The sequence below is a fragment of the Mustelus asterias genome, unplaced genomic scaffold (genome assembly GCF_964213995.1).
Source record: "Mustelus asterias unplaced genomic scaffold, sMusAst1.hap1.1 HAP1_SCAFFOLD_3713, whole genome shotgun sequence".
Classification (NCBI taxonomy): domain Eukaryota; kingdom Metazoa; phylum Chordata; class Chondrichthyes; order Carcharhiniformes; family Triakidae; genus Mustelus; species Mustelus asterias.
In genome coordinates, this window is record NW_027593658.1 from 5,001 (window position 1) to 23,480 (window position 18,480).

Genomic DNA, 18,480 nt, shown 5'->3' on the forward strand with positions numbered 1-18,480 from the left:
CTCACAGCTCCAGGGACCTGGGTTCGATTCCCGGCTCGGGTCACTGTCTGTGTGGAGTTTGCACATTCTCCCCGTGTCTGCGTGGGTTTCCTCCGCGGTTTCCTCCCAAAGATGTGCGGGTTAGGTTGATTGGCCAGGTTAAAAATTGCCCCTTAGAGTCCTGAGATGCGTAGGTTAGAGGGATTAGCGGGTAAATATGTGGGGGTAGGGCCTGGGTGGGATTGTGGTCGGTGCAGACTCGATGGGCCGAATGGCCTCCTTCTGCACTGTAGGGTTTCTATGATTCCGTCGCTCCAGTGAGAACAAACCAAGTTTCTCCAACCTCTCCTCATAGCTAATGCCCTCCCTACCAGGCAACATCCTGGTAAATCTTTTCCGTACCCTCTCCAAAGCCTCCACATCCTTCTGGTAGTGCGGCGACCAGAATTGAACACTATATTTCCAAGTGCGGCCTAACTAAGGTTCTATAAAGCTGCAACATGACTTGCCAATTTTTAAACTCAATGCCCCGGCCGATGAAGGCAAGCATGCCGTATGCCTTCTTGACTACCTTCTCCACCTGCGTTGCCACTTTCAGTGACCTGTGTACCTGTACGCCCAGATCCCTCTGCCTATCAATACTCCTAAGGGTTCTGCCATTTACTGTATATTTCCTACCTGTATTAGACCTTCCAAAATGCATTACCTCACATTTGTCTGGATTAAACTCCATCTGCCATCTCTCCACCCAAGTCTCCAACCGATCTATATCCTGCTGTATCCTCTGATGGTCCTCATCGCTGTCCGCAAATCCACCAACCTTTGTGTCGTCCGCAAACTTACTAATCAATCCAGTTACATTTTCCTGCAAATCATTGATATATATTACAAACAGCAAAGATCCCAGCTCTGATCCCTGAGGAACACCACTTGTCACAACCCTCCATTCAGAAACGCACCCTTCCACTGCTACCCTCTGTATTCTTTGACCGAGCCAGTTTTGTATCCACCTTGCCAGCTCACCTCTGATCCCGTGCGACTTCACATTCTGCACCAGTCTGCCACGAGGGACCTTGTCAAAGGCCTGACTGAAGTCCATGTAGACAGCATCCACCGCCCTACCCTCATCAATCATCTTCGTCACTTCCTCCAACAACTCGATCAAGATCGTGAGACACGACCTCCCCTTCACAAAACCATGCTGCCTCTCGCTAATACGTCCATTTATTTCCAAGTGGGAATAAATCCTGTCTCGAAGAATCCTCTCCAATAATTTCCCTACCACTGAAGTAAGGCTCAGCGGCCTGTAATTACCTGGATTATCCTTGCGACCCTTCTTAAACAAAGGAACAACATTGGCTATTCTCCAATCCTCTGGGACCTCTCCTGTAGCCATGATGTGGAGATGCCGGCGTTGGACTGGGGTAAACACAGTAAGAAGTCTAACAACACCAGGTTAAAGTCCAACAGGTTTATTTGGTAGCAAATGCCACTAGCTTTCCGAGCGCTGCCTCACTCGCTGTCCTGTCTGGAGACAATACACATCTCTTTAACCTGTGCTTAATGCTCCCTCCACTCACATCGTCTGTACCTTTAAGACTTGATGAGCTGTATTAGCATTCCAATCATTATTCAGTGAATTGAGTTTGTGTCTCTGTGTGCCCTGTTTGAGAGCACATCTCCCGCTCCACCTGACGAAGGAACAGCCTGTTCCGAAAGCGAGTGGCATTTGCTACCAAATAAACCTGTTGGACTTTAACCTGGTGTTGCGAGACTTCTTACCGTGTGACTTCCCCTGTCAGGAGTCTAACAACACCAGGTTAAAGTCCAACAGGTTTATTTGGTAGCAAAAGCCACACAAGCTTTTGGAGCACTGCTCCTTCGTCAGATGGAATGGAAATCTGTAGCCAGTGAGGATACAAAGATTTCTCTCAAGGCCCCAGCAATCTCCTCTCTTGCCTCTCTCAGTATTCTGGGGTATATCCCATCAGGCCCTGGGGACTTGGCTACCTTAATGTTTCTCAGGAACCCCAATACCACCTCCTGTTTGATCTCAACATGACTCAAACTATCTACACATCCTTTCTCAGACTCATCATCCACCAAGTCCTTCTCTTTGGTGAATCCTGACGCAAAGAACTCACTTAATACCTCGCCCACTTCCTCTGGCTCCACACATAGATTCCCTCCCGTGTCCTTGAGTGGGCCAACCCTCTCCCTGGCTCCGCTCTTGCTCTTTATATATGTATAAAAATCCTTGGGATTTTCCTGAATCCTGTTGGCCAAGGCTTGTTTGTGACACCTTTGAGTCCTTCTTATTCCTTGATGTGAGGGTGAGTGATATGAGGATGAGTGAGGTGAGGGTGTGAGTGAGGTGAGGGTGTGAGTGAGGTGAGGATGTCGAGGGTGAGGGTGAGTGATATGAGGATGAGTGAGGTGAGGGTGAGTGATGTGAGGGTGGGAGTGATGTGAGGGTGAGTGAGGTGAGGGTGTCGAGGGTGATGGTGTCGAGGGTGAGGGTGAGTGAGGTGAGGGTGAGGGTGTCGAGGGTGAGGGATGAGGGTGTCGAGGGTGAGTGAGGTGAGGGTGTAGAGGGTGAGGGTGAGTGAGGTGAGGGTGTGAGTGAGGTGAGGGTGTGAGTGATGTGAGGGTGAGTGAGGTGAGGGTGAGTGATGTGAGGTTGTGAGTGAGGGGAGGGTGTCAAGGGTGAGGGTGAGTGAGGTGAGGGTGAGGTGAGGGTGAGTGAGGTGAGGGTGAGTGATGTGAGGGTGGGAGTGAGGGGAGGGTGTCGAGGGTGAGGGTGAGTGAGGTGAGGGTGAGTGAGGTGAGGGTGAGTGATGTGAGGGTGGGAGTTAGGTGAGGGTGAGTGAGGTGAGGGTGAGTGAGGTGAGGGTGTGAGTGATGTGAGGGTGAGTGAGGTGAGGGTGAGTGAGGTGAGGGTGTCGAGGGTGAGTGAAGTGAGGGTGAGTGAAGTGAGGGTGAGTGAGGTGAGGGTGAGTGAGGTGAGGGTGAGTGATGTGAGGGTGGGAGTGATGTGAGGGTGAGTGAGGTGAGGGTGAATGAAGTGAGGGTGTGAGTGATGTGAGGGTGAGTGATGTGAGGGTGAGTGAGGTGAGGGTGAGCGATGTGAGGGTGTGAGTGAGGGGAGGGTGTCGAGGGTGAGGGTGAGTGAGGTGAGGGTGAGTGAGGTGAGGGTGAGTGATGTGAGGGTGGGAGTGATGTGAGGGTGAGTGAGGTGAGGGTGAGTGAGGTGAGGGTGTGAGTGATGTGAGGGTGAGTGAGGTGAGGGTGAGTGAGGTGAGGGTGTCGAGGGTGAGTGAAGTGAGGGTGAGTGAAGTGAGGGTGAGTGAGGTGAGGGTGAGTGATGTGAGGGTGAGTGAGGTGAGGGTGAGTGATGCGAGGGTGAGTGAGGTGAGGGTGAGTGATGTGAGGCTGGGAGTGATGTGAGGGTGAGGGTGATGTGAGGTGAGGGTGTAGAGGGTGAGGGTGAGTGAGGTGAGGGTGAGTGAGGTATGGGTGTAGAGGGTGAGGGTGTAGAGGGTGAGGGTGTAGAGAGTGAGGGGATGAGGGTGTAGAGGGTGAGGGTGTAGAGCGTGAGGGGATGAGGGTGTAGAGGGTGAGGGTGTAGAGGGTGAGGGTGAGTGAGGTGAGGGTGTCGAGGGTGAGGGTGAGTGATGTGAGGGTGTGAGTGAGGTGAGGGTGTCGAGGGTGAGTGAAGTGAGGGTGAGTGAAGTGAGGGTGAGTGAGGTGAGGGTGAGTGAGGTGAGGGTGAGTGATGTGAGGGTGGGAGTGATGTGAGGGTGAGTGAGGTGAGGGTGAGTGAAGTGAGGGTGTGAATGATGTGAGGGTGAGTGATGTGAGGGTGAGTGAGGTGAGGGTGAGCGATGTGAGGGTGTGAGTGAGGGGAGGGTGTCGAGGGTGAGGGTGAGTGAGGTGAGGGTGAGTGAGGTGAGGGTGAGTGATGTGAGGGTGGAAGTGATGTGAGGGTGAGTGAGGTGAGGGTGAGTGAGGTGAGGGTGTGAGTGATGTGAGGGTAAGTGAGGTGACAGTGTGTGAGGTGAGGGTGTCGAGGGTGAGTGAAGTGAGGGTGAGTGAAGTGAGGGTGAGTGAGGTGAGGGTGAGTGATGTGAGGGTGAGTGAGGTGAGGGTGAGTGATGCGAGGGTGAGTGAGGTGAGGGTGAGTGATGTGAGGCTGGGAGTGATGTGAGGGTGAGGGTGATGTGAGGGTGAGTGAGGTGAGGGTGTAGAGGGTGAGGGTGAGTGAGGTGAGGGTGAGTGAGGTATGGGTGTAGAGGGTGAGGGTGTAGAGGGTGAGGGTGTAGAGAGTGAGGGGATGAGGGTGTAGAGGGTGAGTGTGTAGAGGGTGAGGGGATGAGGGTGTAGAGGGTGAGGGTGTAGAGGGTGAGGGTGAGTGAGGTGAGGGTGTCGAGGGTGAGGGTGAGTGATGTGAGGGTGTGAGTGAGGTGAGGGTGGTGAGGGTGAGTGAGGTGAGGGTGAGGTGAGGGTGAGTGATGTGAGGGTGAGAGTGATGTGAGGGTGAGTGAGGTGAGGGTGTAGAGGGTGAGGGTGTCGAGGGTGAGGGTGAGTGAGGGGAGGGTGAGTGAGGTGAGGGTGAGGGTGTAGAGGGTGAGGGGATGAAGGTGTCGAGGGTGAGGGGATGTGAGTGTCGAGGGTGAGGGGATGAGGGTGTCGAGGGTGAGGGTGTAGAGGGTGAGGGTGTAGAGGGTGAGGGGATGAGGGTGTCGAGGGTGAGGGGATGAGGCTGTCGAGGGTGAGGGGATGAGGGTGTCGAGGGTGAGGGGATGAGGGTGTAGAGGGTGAGGGGATGAGGGTGTAGAGGGTGAAGGTGTCGGGGGTGAGAGTGTCAAGGGTGAGGGGATGAGTGTGTCGAGGGTGAGAGTGTCGAGGGTGAGGGTGTAGAGGGTGAGGGTGTCGAGGGTGAGGGGATGAGGGTGTCGAGGGTGAGGGGATGAGGGTGTCGAGGGTGAGGGGATGAGGGTGTCGAGGGTGAGGGGATGAGGGTGTCGAGGGTGAGGGGATGAGGGTGTCGAGGGTGAGGGGATGAGGGTGTCGAGGGTGAGGGGATGAGGGTGTTGAGGGTGAGGGGATGAGGGTGTCGAGGGTGAGGGGATGAGGGTGTCGAGGGTGAGGGGATGAGGGTGTCGAGGGTGAGGGGATGAGGGTGTCGAGGGTGAGGGGATGAGGGTGTCGAGGGTGAGGGGATGAGGGTGTCGAGGGTGAGGGGATGAGGGTGTCGAGGGTGAGGGGATGAGGGTGTCGAGGGTGAGGAGATGAGGGTGTCGAGGGTGAGGGGATGAGGGTGTCGAGGGTGAGGGGATGAGGGTGTCGAGGGTGAGGGGATGAGGGTGTCGAGGGTGAGGGGATGAGGGTGTCGAGGGTGAGGGGATGAGGGTGTCGAGGGTGAGGGGATGAGGGTGTCGAGGGTGAGGGGATGAGGGTGTTGAGGGGATGAGGGTGTCGAGGGTGAGGGGATGAGGGTGTCGAGGGTGAGGGGATGAGGGTGTCGAGGGTGAGGGGATGAGGGTGTCGAGGGTGAGGGGATGAGGGTGTAGAGGGTGAGGGGATGAGGGTGTCGAGGGTGAGGGGATGAGGGTGTTGAGGGTGAGGGGATGAGGGTGTCGAGGGTGAGGGGATGAGGGTGTCGAGGGTGAGGGGATGAGGGTGTCGAGGGTGAGGGGATGAGGGTGTCGAGGGTGAGGGGATGAGGGTGTCGAGGGTGAGGGGATGAGGGTGTCGAGGCTGAGGGGATGAGGGTGTCGAGGGTGGGGGGATGAGGGTGTCGAGGGTGAGGAGATGAGGGTGTCGAGGGTGAGGGGATGAGGGTGTCGAGGGTGAGGGGATGAGGGTGTCGAGGGTGAGGAGATGAGGGTGTCGAGGGTGAGGGGATGAGGGTGTCAAGGGTGAGGGGATGAGGGTGTCGAGGGTGAGGGGATGAGGGTGTCGAGGGTGAGGGGATGAGGGTGTCGAGGGTGAGGGGATGAGGGTGTCGAGGGTGAGGGGATGAGGGTGTCGAGGGTGAGGGGATGAGGGTGTCGAGGGTGAGGGGATGGGGGTGTCGAGGGTGAGGGGATGAGGGTGTTCAGGGTGAAGGGATGAGGGTGAGGGGATGAGGGTGTTGAGGGTGACGGGATTAGGGTGTCGAGGGTGAGGGTGTTGAGGGTGAGGGGATGAGGGTGTCGAGGGTGAGGGTGTCGAGGGTGAGGGGATGAGGGTGTCGAGGGTGAGGGGATGAGGGTGTCGAGGGTGAGGGGATGAGGGTGTCGAGGGTGAGGGGATGAGGATGTCGAGGGTGAGGGGATGAGGGTGTCGAGGGTGAGGGGATGAGGGTGTCGAGGGTGAGGGGATGAGGGTGTCGAGGGTGAGGGGAGGAGGGTGTCGAGGGTGAGGGGATGAGGGTGAGGGGATGAGGGTGTAGAGGGTGAGGGGATGAGGATGTCGAGGGTGAGGGGATGAGGGTGTCGAGGGTGAGGGGATGTGGGTGTCGAGGGTGTCGAGGGTGAGGGGATGAGGGTGTCGAGGGTGAGGGGATGAGGGTGTCGAGGGTGAGGGGATGAGGGTGTCGAGGGTGAGGGGATGAGGGTGTCGAGGGTGAGGGGATGAGGGTGTCGAGGGTGAGGGGATGAGGGTGTCGAGGGTGAGGGGATGAGGGTGTCGAGGGTGAGGAGATGAGGGTGTCGAGGGTGAGGGGATGAGGGTGTCGAGGGTGAGGGGATGAGGGTGTCGAGGGTGAGGTGATGAGGGTGTCGAGGGTGAGGGGATGAGGCTGTCAAGGGTGAGTGGATGAGGGTGTCGAGGGTGAGGGGATGAGGGTGTCGAGGGTGAGGGGATGAGGGTGTCGAGGGTGAGGGGATTAGGGTGTCGAGGGTGAGGGGACGAGGGTGTCGAGGGTGAGGGGATGAGGGTGTCGAGGGTGAGGGGATGAGGGTGAGGGGATGAGGGTGAGGGTATTAGGGTGTCGAGGGCGAGGGTGTCGAGGGTGAGGGGATGAGGGTGTCGAGGGTGAGGGTGTCGAGGGTGAGGGGATGAGGGTGTCGAGGGTGAGGGGATGAGGGTGTCGAGGGTGAGGGGATGAGGATGTCGAGGGTGAGGGGATGAGGGTGAGGGGATGAGGGTGTCGAGGGTGAGGGGATGAGGGTGTCGAGGGTGAGGGGATGAGGGTGTTGAGGGTGAGGGGATGAGGGTGTCGAGGGTGAGGGGATGAGGGTGTCGAGGGTGAGGGGATGAAGGTGTCGAGGGTGAGGAGATGAGGGTGTTGAGGGTGAGGGGATGAGGGTGTCGAGGGTGAGGGGATGAGGGTGTCGAGGGTGAGGGGATGAGGGTGTCGAGGGTGAGGGGATGAGGGTGTCAAGGGTGAGGGGATGAGGGTGTTGAGGGTGAGGGGATGAGGGTGTCGAGGGTGAGGGGATGAGGGTGTCGAGGGTGAGGGGATTAGGGTGTCGAGGGTGAGGGGATGAGGGTGTCGAGGGTGAGGGGATGAGGGTGTCGAGGGTGAGGGGATGAGGGTGTCGAGGGTGAGGGGATGAGGGTGTCGAGGGTGAGGGGATGAGGGTGTCGAGTGTGAGGGGATGAGGGTGAGGGGATGAGGGTGAGGGGATGAGGGTGTTGAGGGTGAGGGGATTAGGGTGTCGAGGGTGAGGGTGTCGAGGGTGAGGGTGTCGAGGGTGTCGAGGGTGAGGGTGTCGAGGGTGAGGGGATGAGGGTGTCGAGGGTGAGGGGATGAGGGTGTCGAGGGTGAGGGGATGAGGGTGTCGAGGGTGAGGGGATGAGGATGTCGAGGGTGAGGGGATGAGGGTGAGGGGATGAGGGTGTCGAGGGTGAGGGGATGAGGGTGTCGAGGGTGAGGGGATGAGGGTGTTGAGGGTGAGGGGATGAGGGTGTAGAGGGTGAGGGGATGAGGGTGTCGAGGGTGAGGGGATGAGGGTGACGAGGGTGAGGGGATGAGGGTGACGAGGGTGAGGGGATGAGGGTGTCGAGGGTGAGGGGATGAGGGTGTCGAGGGTGAGGGGATGAGGGTGTCGAGGGTGAGGGGATGAGGGTGTCGAGGGTGAGGGGATGAGGGTGTCGAGGGTGAGGGTGAGTGAGGTGAGGGTGTCGAGGGTGAGGGTGTCGAGGGTGAGGGGGTGAGGGGATGAGGGTGTCGAGGGTGAGGGGATGAAGGTGTTGAGAGTGAGGGGATGAGGGTGTCGAGGGTGAGGGGATGAGGGTGAGGGGATGAGGGTGTAGAGGGTGAGGGGATGAGGGTGTCGAGGGTGAGGGGATGAGGGTGTCGAGGGTGAGGGGATGAGGGTGTCGAGGGTGAGGGTGAGTGAGGTGAGGGTGTCGAGGGTGAGGGTGTCGAGGGTGAGGGGATGAGGGTGTCGAGGGTGAGGGGATGAGGGTGTCGAGGGTGAGGGTGAGTGAGGTGAGGGTGTCGAGGGTGAGGGTGTCGAGGGTGAGGGGGTGAGGGTGTCGAGGGTGAGGGGATGAGGGTGTCGAGGGTGAGGGGATGAGGGTGTCGAGGGTGAGGGGATGAGGGTGTCGAGGGTGAGGGGATGAGGGTGTCGAGGGTGAGGGGATGAGGGTGTCGAGGGTGAGGGGATGAGGGTGTCGAGGGTGAGGGGATGAGGGTGTCGAGGGTGAGGGTGAGTGAGGTGAGGGTGTCGAGGGTGAGGGTGTCGAGGGTGAGGGGATGAGGGTGTCGAGGGTGAGGGGATGAGGGTGTCGAGGGTGAGGGGATGAGGGTGTCGAGGGTGAGGGGATGAGGGTGTCGAGGGTGAGGGTGAGTGAGGTGAGGGTGTCGAGGGTGAGGGTGTCGAGGGTGAGGGGATGAGGGTGTCGAGGGTGAGGGGATGAGGGTGTCGAGGGTGAGGGGATGAGGGTGTCGAGGGTGAGGGTGAGTGAGGTGAGGGTGTCGAGGGTGAGGGTGTCGAGGGTGAGGGGATGAGGGTGTCGAGGGTGAGGGGATGAGGGTGTCGAGGGTGAGGGGATGAGGGTGTCGAGGGTGAGGGTGAGTGAGGTGAGGGTGTCGAGGGTGAGGGTGTCGAGGGTGAGGGGATGAGGGTGTCGAGGGTGAGGGGATGAGGGGGGTTTAATACTCACTGCCTGAAAGCCTCTATCGTGTTCTCGATCCGTTCACCAGCCCCTGGGGAGAATTAGGGAGAGAATGAGACCCTCCGTCACCCCCCAAACCCATCGTCACCCCCCAAACCCATCGTCACCCCCCAAACCCATCGTCACCCCCTCAAACCCATCGTCACCCCCCAAACCCATCGTCACCCCCCAAACCCATCGTCACCCCCCAAACCCATCGTCACCCCCCAAACCCATCGTCACCCCCCAAACCCATCGTCACCCCCCAAACCCATCGTCACCCCCCAAACCCACCCTCACCCCCTCAACCCATCGTCACCCCCTCAAACCCACCCTCACCCCCTCAACCCATCGTCACCCCCCAAACCCACCCTCACCCCCTCAACCCATCGTCACCCCCTCAACCCATCGTCACCCCCTCAACCCATCGTCACCCCCCAAACCCATCGTCACCCCCTCAAACCCACCCTCACCCCCTCAAACCCACCCTCATCCCCTCAAACCCACCCTCACCCCCTCAAACCCATCGTCACCCCCCAAACCCATCGTCACCCCCTCAAACCCACCCTCACCCCCTCAAACCCACCCTCACCCCCTCAAACCCACCCTATCCCCCTCAGCCCACCCTGTCCCCTCAAACCCACCCTCACCCCCTCAAACCCACCCTATCCCCCTCAACCCACCCTCACCCCCTCAAACCAACCCTGTCCCCTCAAACCCACCCTCACCCCTCAAACCCCCCCTCACCCCCCAAACCCACCCTCACCCCCTCAAACCCACCCTATCCCCCTCAACCCACCCTCACCCCCTCAAACCCACCCTGACCCCCTCAAACCCACCCTCACCCCCTCAAACCAACCCTGTCCCCTCAAACCCACCCTCATCCCCTCAAACCCACCCTCACCCCTCAAACCCACCCTCACCCCCTCAAACCCACCCTATCCCCCTCAGCCCACCCTGTCCCCTCAAACCCACCCTCACCCCTCAAACCCATCGTCACCCCCTCAAACCCACCCTCACCCCCTCAAACCCACCCTATCCCCCTCAGCCCACCCTGTCCCCTCAAACCCACCCTCACCCCCCTCAAACCCACCCTGACCCCCTCAAACCCACCCTATCCCCCTCAACCAACCCTGTCCCCTCAAACCCACCCTCACCCCTCAAACCCACTGTGACCCCCTCAAACCCACCCTGACCCCCTCAAACCCACCCTCAACCCCACCCTGACCCCCTCAAACCCACCCTGACCCCCTCAAACCCACCCTCACCCCCTCAAACCCATCCTCACACCCTCAAACCCAAAGAAAATTCCAGCACAGGAACAGGCCTTTCGGCCCCTCCTGCACCGACCATGCTGTCCCCGACTGAACTAAAACCCCCGACCCTTCCGGGGACCGTATCCCTCTATTCCCATCCTATTCATGTATTTGTCCAGACGCCCCTTAAAACTCACGACCGTATCCGCTTCCACTCCCTCCCCCGGCAGCGAGTTCCAGGCACCCACCACCCTCTGTGTAAAAAACCTGCCTCGGACATCTCCTTTAAACCTTGCCCCTCGCACCTTAAACCTGTGCCCCCCGAGTAACTGACTCTTCCACCCTGGGGGGAAAAAGCTTCTGACTATCCACTCTGCCCCTCATAATCTTGTAGACTTCTATCAGGTCTCCCCTCAACCTCCAGTGAGAACAAACCAAGTTTCTCCAACCTCTCCTCATAGCTAATGCCCTCCATCCCAGGCAACATCCTGGTAAATCTTTTCTGTACCCTCTCCAAAGCCTCCACATCCTTCTGGTAGTGTGGCGACCAGAATTGAACACTATATTCCCAAGTGTGGCCTAACTAAGGTTCTATAAAGCTGCAACATGACTTGCCAATTTTTAAACTCAATACCCCGGCCGATGAAGGCAAGCATGCCGTATGCCTTCTTGACTACCTTCTCCACCTGCGTTGCCACTTTCAGTGACCTGTGTACCTGTACACCCAGATCCCTCTGCCTATCGATACTCTTAAGGGTTCTGCCAATTACTGTATATTTCCTATCTGTATTAGACCTTCTAAACTGCATTACCGATCACACAGTGACTGCATTGTGACCTCTTGCTGAACAGTGACCCCCTTGACCCTTGACCCCCCCTTGACGTCTCAACCACTCCGTGACCCTCACCGTGACTCCCCCACCCAACAGTGGCTCTACCGTGAGCCCACCATAACCCACCCTTTGGACACAAAGTCGGAGCGATGGGAATCGGGGGGGGATGCACGAGAGGCCGGATTGGAGGGAGCGCAGAGATCTTGGAGGGTCGTAGGAGGTTACAGAGACAGGGAGGGGGTGTAGGGGGCTGGAGGAGGTTACAGAGATAGGGAGGGGGTGTAGGGGGCTGGAGGAGGTTACAGAGACAGGGAGGGGGTGTAGGGGGCTGGAGGAGGTTACAGAGATAGGGAGGGGGTGTAGGGGGCTGGTGGAGGTTACAGAGATAGGGAGGGGGTGTAGGGGGTTACAGAGATAGGGAGGGGGTGTAGGGGTATGGAGGGGGTTACAGAGACAGGGAGGGGGTGTAGGGGGCTGGAGGAGGTTACAGAGATAGGGAGGGGGTGTAGAGGGCTGGAGGGGGTTACAGAGATAGGGAGGGGGTGTAGGGGGTTACAGCGACAGGGAGGGGGTGTAGGGGGCTGGAGGGGGTTAGAGAGATAGGGAGGGGGTGTAGGGGGTTACAGAGATAGGGAGGGGGTGTAGGGAGCTGGTGGAGGTTACAGAGATAGGGAGGGGGTGTAGGGGGCTGGAGGAGGTTACAGAGATAGGGAGGGGGTGTAGGGGGCTGGAGGGGGTTACAGAGATAGGGAGGGGGTGTAGGGGGCTGGAGGGGGTTACAGAGATAGGGAGGGGGTGTAGGGGGTTACAGAGATAGGGAGGGGGTGTAGGGGCTGGAGGAGGTTACAGAGATAGGGAGGGGGTGTAGGGGGCTGGAGGGGGTTACAGAGATAGGGAGGGGGTGTAGAGGGTTACAGAGATAGGGAGGGGGTGTAGGGGCTGGAGGAGGTTACAGAGATAGGGAGGGGGTGTAGGGGGCTGGAGGGGGTTACAGAGATAGGGAGGGGTTTATGGGAATGGAGGAGGTTACAGCGACAGGGAGGGGGTGTAGGGGGCTGGAGGGGGTTAGAGATAGGGAGGGGGTGTAGGGAGCTGGTGGAGGTTACAGAGATAGGGAGGGGGTGTAGGGGGCTGGAGGAGGTTACAGAGATAGGGAGGGGGTGTAGGGGCTGGAGGGGGTTACAGAGATAGGGAGGGGGTGTAGGGGGATGGAGGGGGTTACAGAGATAGGGAGGGGGTGTAGGGGTATGGAGGGGATTACAGAGATAGGGAGGGGTGTAGGAGCTGGAGGAGGTTACAGAGATAGGGAGGGGGTGTAGGGGGCTGGAGGAGGTTACAGAGATAGGGAGGGGGTGTAGGGGGCTGGAGGAGGTTACAGAGATAGGGAGGGGGTGTAGGGGCTGGAGGGGGTTACAGAGATAGGGAGGGGGTGTAGGGGGATGGAGGGGGTTACAGAGATAGGGAGGGGGTGTAGGAGCTGGAGGAGGTTACAGAGATAGGGAGGGGGTGTAGGGGGCTGGAGGAGGTTACAGAGTTAGGGAGGGAAGTGTAGGGGGCTGGAGGAGGTTACAGAGACAGGTAGGGGGTGGAGGGGGCTGGAGGAGGTTACAGAGAATGGGAGGGGATGTAGGGGCTGGAGGAGGTCACAGAGATAGGGAGGGGGTGTAGGGGCTGGAGGAGGTTACAGAGATAGGGAGGGGGTGTAGGGGGCTGGGGGAGGTTACAGAGATAGGGAGGGGGTGTAGGGGGCTGGAGGAGGTTACAGAGATAGGGAGGGGGTGTAGGGGGATGGAGGGGGTTACAGAGATAGGGAGGGGGTGTAGGGGTATGGAGGGGATTACAGAGATAGGGAGGGGTGAAGGAGCTGGAGGAGGTTACAGAGATAGGGAGGGGGTGTAGGGGGCTGGAGGAGGTTACAGAGATAGGGAGGGGGTGTAGGGGGCTGGGGGAGGTTACAGAGATAGGGAGGGGGTGTAGGGGGCTGGAGGGGGTTACAGAGATAGGGAGGGGGGGTAGGGGCGCTGGAGGGGGTTACAGAGATAGGGAGGGGGTGTAGGGGGCTGGGGGAGGTTACAGAGATAGGGAGGGGGTGTAGGGGGTTGGAGGTGGTTACAGAGATAGGGAGGGGGTGTAGGGGGCTGGAGGGGGTTACAGAGATAGGGAGGGGGGGTAGGGGCGCTGGAGGGGGTTACAGAGATAGGGAGGGGGTGTAGGGGGCTGGAGGAGATTACAGAGATAGGGAGGGGGTGTAGAGGGTTACAGAGATAGGGAGGGGGTGTAGGGGGCTGGAGGGGGTTACAGAGATAGGGAGGGGGTGTCGGGGGCTGGAGGGGGTTACAGAGATAGGGAGGGGGTGTAGCGGGGCTGGAGGAGATTACAGAGATAGGGAGGGGGTGTAGGGGGTTGGAGGTGGTTACAGAGATAGGGAGGGGATGTAGGGGGGGCTGGAGGAGGTTACAGAGATAGGGAGGGGGTGTAGGGGCTGGAGGAGGTTACAGAGATAGGGAGGGGGTGTAGGGGCTGGAGGAGGTTACAGAGATAGGGAGGGGGTGTCGGGGGCTGGAGGGGGTTACAGAGATAGGGAGGGGGTGTCGGGGGCTGGAGGGGGTTACAGAGATAGGGAGGGGGTGTTGGGGCTGGAGGGGGTTACAGAGATAGGGAGGGGTGTAGGGGCTGGAGGAGGTTACAGAGATAGGGAGGGGTGTAGGGGCTGGAGGAGGTTACAGAGATAGGGAGGGGGTGTAGGGGGCTGGAGGAGGTTACAGAGATAGGGAGGGGGTGTAGGGGGTTGGAGGTGGTTACAGAGATAGGGAGGGGATGTAGGGGGGGCTGGAGGAGGTTACAGAGATAGGGAGGGGGTGTAGAGGGTTACAGAGATAGGGAGGGGGTGTAGAGGGTTACAGAGATAGGGAGGGGGTGTAGGGGGTTGGAGGTGGTTACAGAGATAGGGAGGGGATGTAGGGGGGGCTGGAGGAGGTTACAGAGATAGGGAGGGGGTGTAGGGGGCTGGAGGAGGTTACAGAGATAGGGAGGGGGTGTAGGGGGTTGGAGGAGGTTACAGAGATAGGGAGGGGGTGTAGGGGGCTGGAGGGGGTTACAGAGATAGGGAGGGGGTGTAGCGGGGCTGGAGGAGGTTACAGCGATAGGGAGGGGGTGTAGGGGGCTGGAGGGTGTTACAGAGATAGGGAGGGGGTGTAGGGGGCTGGAGGAGGTTACAGAGATAGGGAGGGGGTGTAGGGGGTTGGAGGAGGTTACAGAGATAGGGAGGGGGTGTAGGGGGCTGGAGGGGGTTACAGAGATAGGGAGGGGGTGTAGGGGGTTGGAGGAGGTTACAGAGATAGGGAGGGGGTGTAGGGAGCTGGAGGGGGTTACAGAGATAGGGAGGGGGTGTAGCGGGGCTGGAGGAGGTTACAGAGATAGGGAGGGGGTGTAGAGGGTTACAGAGGTAGGGAGGGGGTGTAGGGGGTTGGAGGGGGTTACAGAGATAGGGAGGGGGTGTAGGGGGCTGGAGGGGGTTACAGAGATAGGGAGGGGGTGTAGCGGGGCTGGAGGAGGTTACAGAGATAGGGAGGGGGTGTAGGGGGCTGGAGGGGGTTACAGAGATAGGGAGGGGGTGTAGGGGGCTGGAGGGGGTTACAGAGATAGGGAGGGGGTGTTGGGGCTGGAGGGGGTTACAGAGATAGGGAGGGGGTGTTGGGGCTGGAGGGGGTTACAGAGATAGGGAGGGGTGTAGGGGCTGGAGGAGGTTACAGAGATAGGGAGGGGTGTAGGGGCTGGAGGAGGTTACAGAGATAGGGAGGGGGTGTAGGGGGCTGGAGGAGGTTACAGAGATAGGGAGGGGGTGTAGGGGGTTGGAGGTGGTTACAGAGATAGGGAGGGGATGTAGGGGGGGCTGGAGGAGGTTACAGAGATAGGGAGGGGGTGTAGAGGGTTACAGAGATAGGGAGGGGGTGTAGAGGGTTACAGAGATAGGGAGGGGGTGTAGGGGGTTGGAGGTGGTTACAGAGATAGGGAGGGGATGTAGGGGGGGCTGGAGGAGGTTACAGAGATAGGGAGGGGGTGTAGGGGGCTGGAGGAGGTTACAGAGATAGGGAGGGGGTGTAGGGGGTTGGAGGAGGTTACAGAGATAGGGAGGGGGTGTAGGGGGCTGGAGGGGGTTACAGAGATAGGGAGGGGGTGTAGCGGGGCTGGAGGAGGTTACAGAGATAGGGAGGGGGTGTAGGGGCTGGAGGGGGTTACAGAGATAGGGAGGGGGTGTAGGGGGCTGGAGGAGGTTACAGAGATAGGGAGGGGGTGTAGGGGGTTGGAGGAGGTTACAGAGATAGGGAGGGGGTGTAGGGGGCTGGAGGGGGTTACAGAGATAGGGAGGGGGTGTAGGGGGTTGGAGGAGGTTACAGAGATAGGGAGGGGGTGTAGGGAGCTGGAGGGGGTTACAGAGATAGGGAGGGGGTGTAGCGGGGCTGGAGGAGGTTACAGAGATAGGGAGGGGGTGTAGAGGGTTACAGAGATAGGGAGGGGGTGTAGGGGGTTGGAGGTGGTTACAGAGATAGGGAGGGGGTGTAGGGGGCTGGAGGGGGTTACAGAGACAGGGAGGGGGTGTAGGGGGCTGGAGGGGGTGTAGGGGGCTGGAGGAGGTTACAGAGACAGGGAGGGGGTGTAGGGGGCTGGAGGAGGTTACAGAGATAGGGAGGGGGTGTAGGGGGCTGGAGGAGGTTACAGAGATAGGGAGGGGGTGTAGGGGGCTGGAGGAGGTTACAGAGATAGGGAGGGGGTGTAGGGGGCTGGAGGAGGTTACAGAGATAGGGAGGGGGTGTAGGGGGAGGTTACAGAGATAGGGAGGGGGGCTGTAGGGGGCTGGAGGAGGTTACAGAGATAGGGAGGGGGTGTAGGGGGCTGGAGGAGGTTACAGAGATAGGGAGGGGGTGTAGGGGGTTACAGAGATAGGGAGGGGGTGTAGGGGCTGGAGGAGGTTACAGAGATAGGGAGGGGGTGTAGGGGACTGGAGGAGGTTACAGAGATAGGGAGGGGGTGTAGGGGGTTACAGAGATAGGGAGGGGGTGTAGGGGCTGGAGGAGGTTACAGAGATAGGGAGGGGGTGTAGGGGGCTGGAGGGGGTTACAGAGATAGGGAGGGGGCTGGAGGGGGTTACAGAGATAGGGAGGAGGTGTAGGGGGCTGGAGGGGGTTACAGAGATAGGGAGGGGGTGTAGGGGGGCTGGAGGAGGTTACAGAGATAGGGAGGGGGTGTAGAGGGTTACAGAGATAGGGAAGGGGTGTAGGGGGCTGGAGGGGGTTACAGAGATAGGGAGGGGGTGTAGGGGGCTGGAGAGGGTTACAGAGATAGGGAGGGGGTGTAGGGGCTGGAGAGGGTTACAGAGATAGGGAGGGGGTGTAGCGGGGCTGGAGAGGGTTACAGAGATAGGGAGGGGGTGTAGGGGCTGGAGAGGGTTACAGAGATAGGGAGGGGGTGTAGGGGGCTGGAGGAGGTTACAGAGATAGGGAGGGGGTGTAGGGGGCTGGAGGGGGTTACAGAGATAGGGAGGGGGTGTAGGGGGCTGGAGGGGGTTACAGAGATAGGGAGGGGGTGTAGGGGGCTGGAGGAGGTTACAGAGATAGGGAGGGGGTGTAGGGGGCTGGAGGAGGTTACAGAGATAGGGAGGGGGTGTAGGGGGCTGGAGGGGGTTACAGAGATAAGGAGGGGAGTATCGGGGGGGGGGGGTAGAGAGAGAACTCTCTCTCAGCTCCTCCCCCCCCCCCCCCCCCCCGTCCTCCTTCCCCCCCCCTTCCCTCTCCCTCCACACTCACCCCCTCGGTGAGAGATATGTCTGCATGTGAACCGCAGCGACTTGCGTCGGTGTAGCAACCCGGGGTTCCTGAGGAGATAGGCGGAGGCTAACAGGTAGCCTGCCGCCACGGATAGGAGAGGGAGGCAAACCTGCTCCATGTGCCACAGCCCTGGAGGACGCTCTGCTTCCTGGAGACTCGGAGCGGCGGAGGGGGGGGGCGAGTGAATCTCAGCGTCCTCCAGTCAGGGAGCCGGAGAGGCGTTTTCCCAGAACATTCCCAGGCGCGTTTGATCACCGATAGATTCTGGTCAAACCGGTCGGGTTGGACTTTGAATCTTCCTGAGGGGCCTGGGATCCGGGAGCTGTGGGGGAGTAGGGCGTGCGTGTGTTGTGTGTGTGTGTGAGATATTCATTCAGGTGGAACGTCTCCCTGACTTAAGCATTCCAAGAAACAGACGTCGGGAATGGGGCAGGGAGCATTCTGAAGGGAGAGGGTGAACAACGGGAGGTCGTGGTCCATATCAGAACTAACAGGGCCAGGGAGAGATCCCCCCAGCCGCAGTTTAGGGGGGGTCAGGTAGAAAGTTAAGACGCTGGACCTCTCTCCGGGGTGTTGCAATCTCAGGATTACTCCCTGTGCCAAACACCAGCGAGGCTCGGAATAAGACCACTGCGCCGCTCAACGCACGGTAGCACAGTGGGTTAGCGCTGCTGCTTCACAGCTCCAGGGACCCCCCGGGGTTCGATTCCCGGCTCGGGTCACTGTCTGTGTGGAGTTTGCACAGTAAGAAGTCTCGCAACGCCAGGTTAAAGTCCAACGGGTTTATTTGGTAGCAAATACCATAAGCTTTCGGGAGCGTGCTACTCTGACGAAGGGGCAGCGCTCCGAAAGCTTATGGTATTTGCTACCAAATAAACCTGTTGGACTTTAACCTGGTGTTGTTAAACTTCTTACTGTGCTTACCCCAGTCCAACGCCGGCATCATGCGTGGGGTTTGCACATTCTCCTCGTGTCCGCGTGGGTTTCCTCCGGGTGCTCCGGTTTTCCCTCCCACAGTCCAAAGATGTGCGGGTTAGGTCGATTGGCCATGCTAATATTGCCCCTTAGTGTCCTGGGTAGGTTAGAGTGATTAGCGGGGTAAATATGTAGGGATATGGGGGTAGGGCCTGGGTGGGATTGTGGTCGGTGCAGACTCGATGGGCCGAATGGCCTCTTTCTGTGCTGGAGGGATTCTCAGAAACATGTGGCTAAATGCTTTACGAATTACATAGCTGATTACGTAGGAGTTGGGGACCAAGTGTAGTGTGTCAAAATTCGCAGACGACACTAAAATGTCATTTATTGACCACAGCTCATCCTTCAACGCCATTATTCCCACGAAACCCATCTCCAAACTCCGTGTCCTGGGCCTCGGCTCCTCTCCCTCTGCGACTGGATCCTGAACTTCCGAACCCACGATCAGCAAGGATCGGCAACAACACCTCCTCCACGATCATCCTCCACAACGGTGCCCCACAAGGCTGTGTTCTCAGCCCC

The 18,480-nt window shown here is 59.3% G+C and overlaps 1 protein-coding gene across 1 annotated transcript in view; it reads right to left on the reverse strand.

Moving 5' to 3' along the window:
• The window catches only part of LOC144490739 (lysophospholipase D GDPD3-like), a gene marked incomplete at its 3' end in the record, with an annotated part of 21,284 nt that extends 4,256 nt beyond the window's left edge, over nucleotides 1-17,028 (reverse strand). The window contains exons 1-2 of the mRNA XM_078208449.1: nucleotides 16,963-17,028; nucleotides 9,079-9,121 (exon numbers count right to left, since the gene is read on the reverse strand). The remainder of the gene's footprint in view (nucleotides 1-9,078; nucleotides 9,122-16,962) is intronic.
• Nucleotides 17,029-18,480: the final 1,452 nt, after the last annotated feature.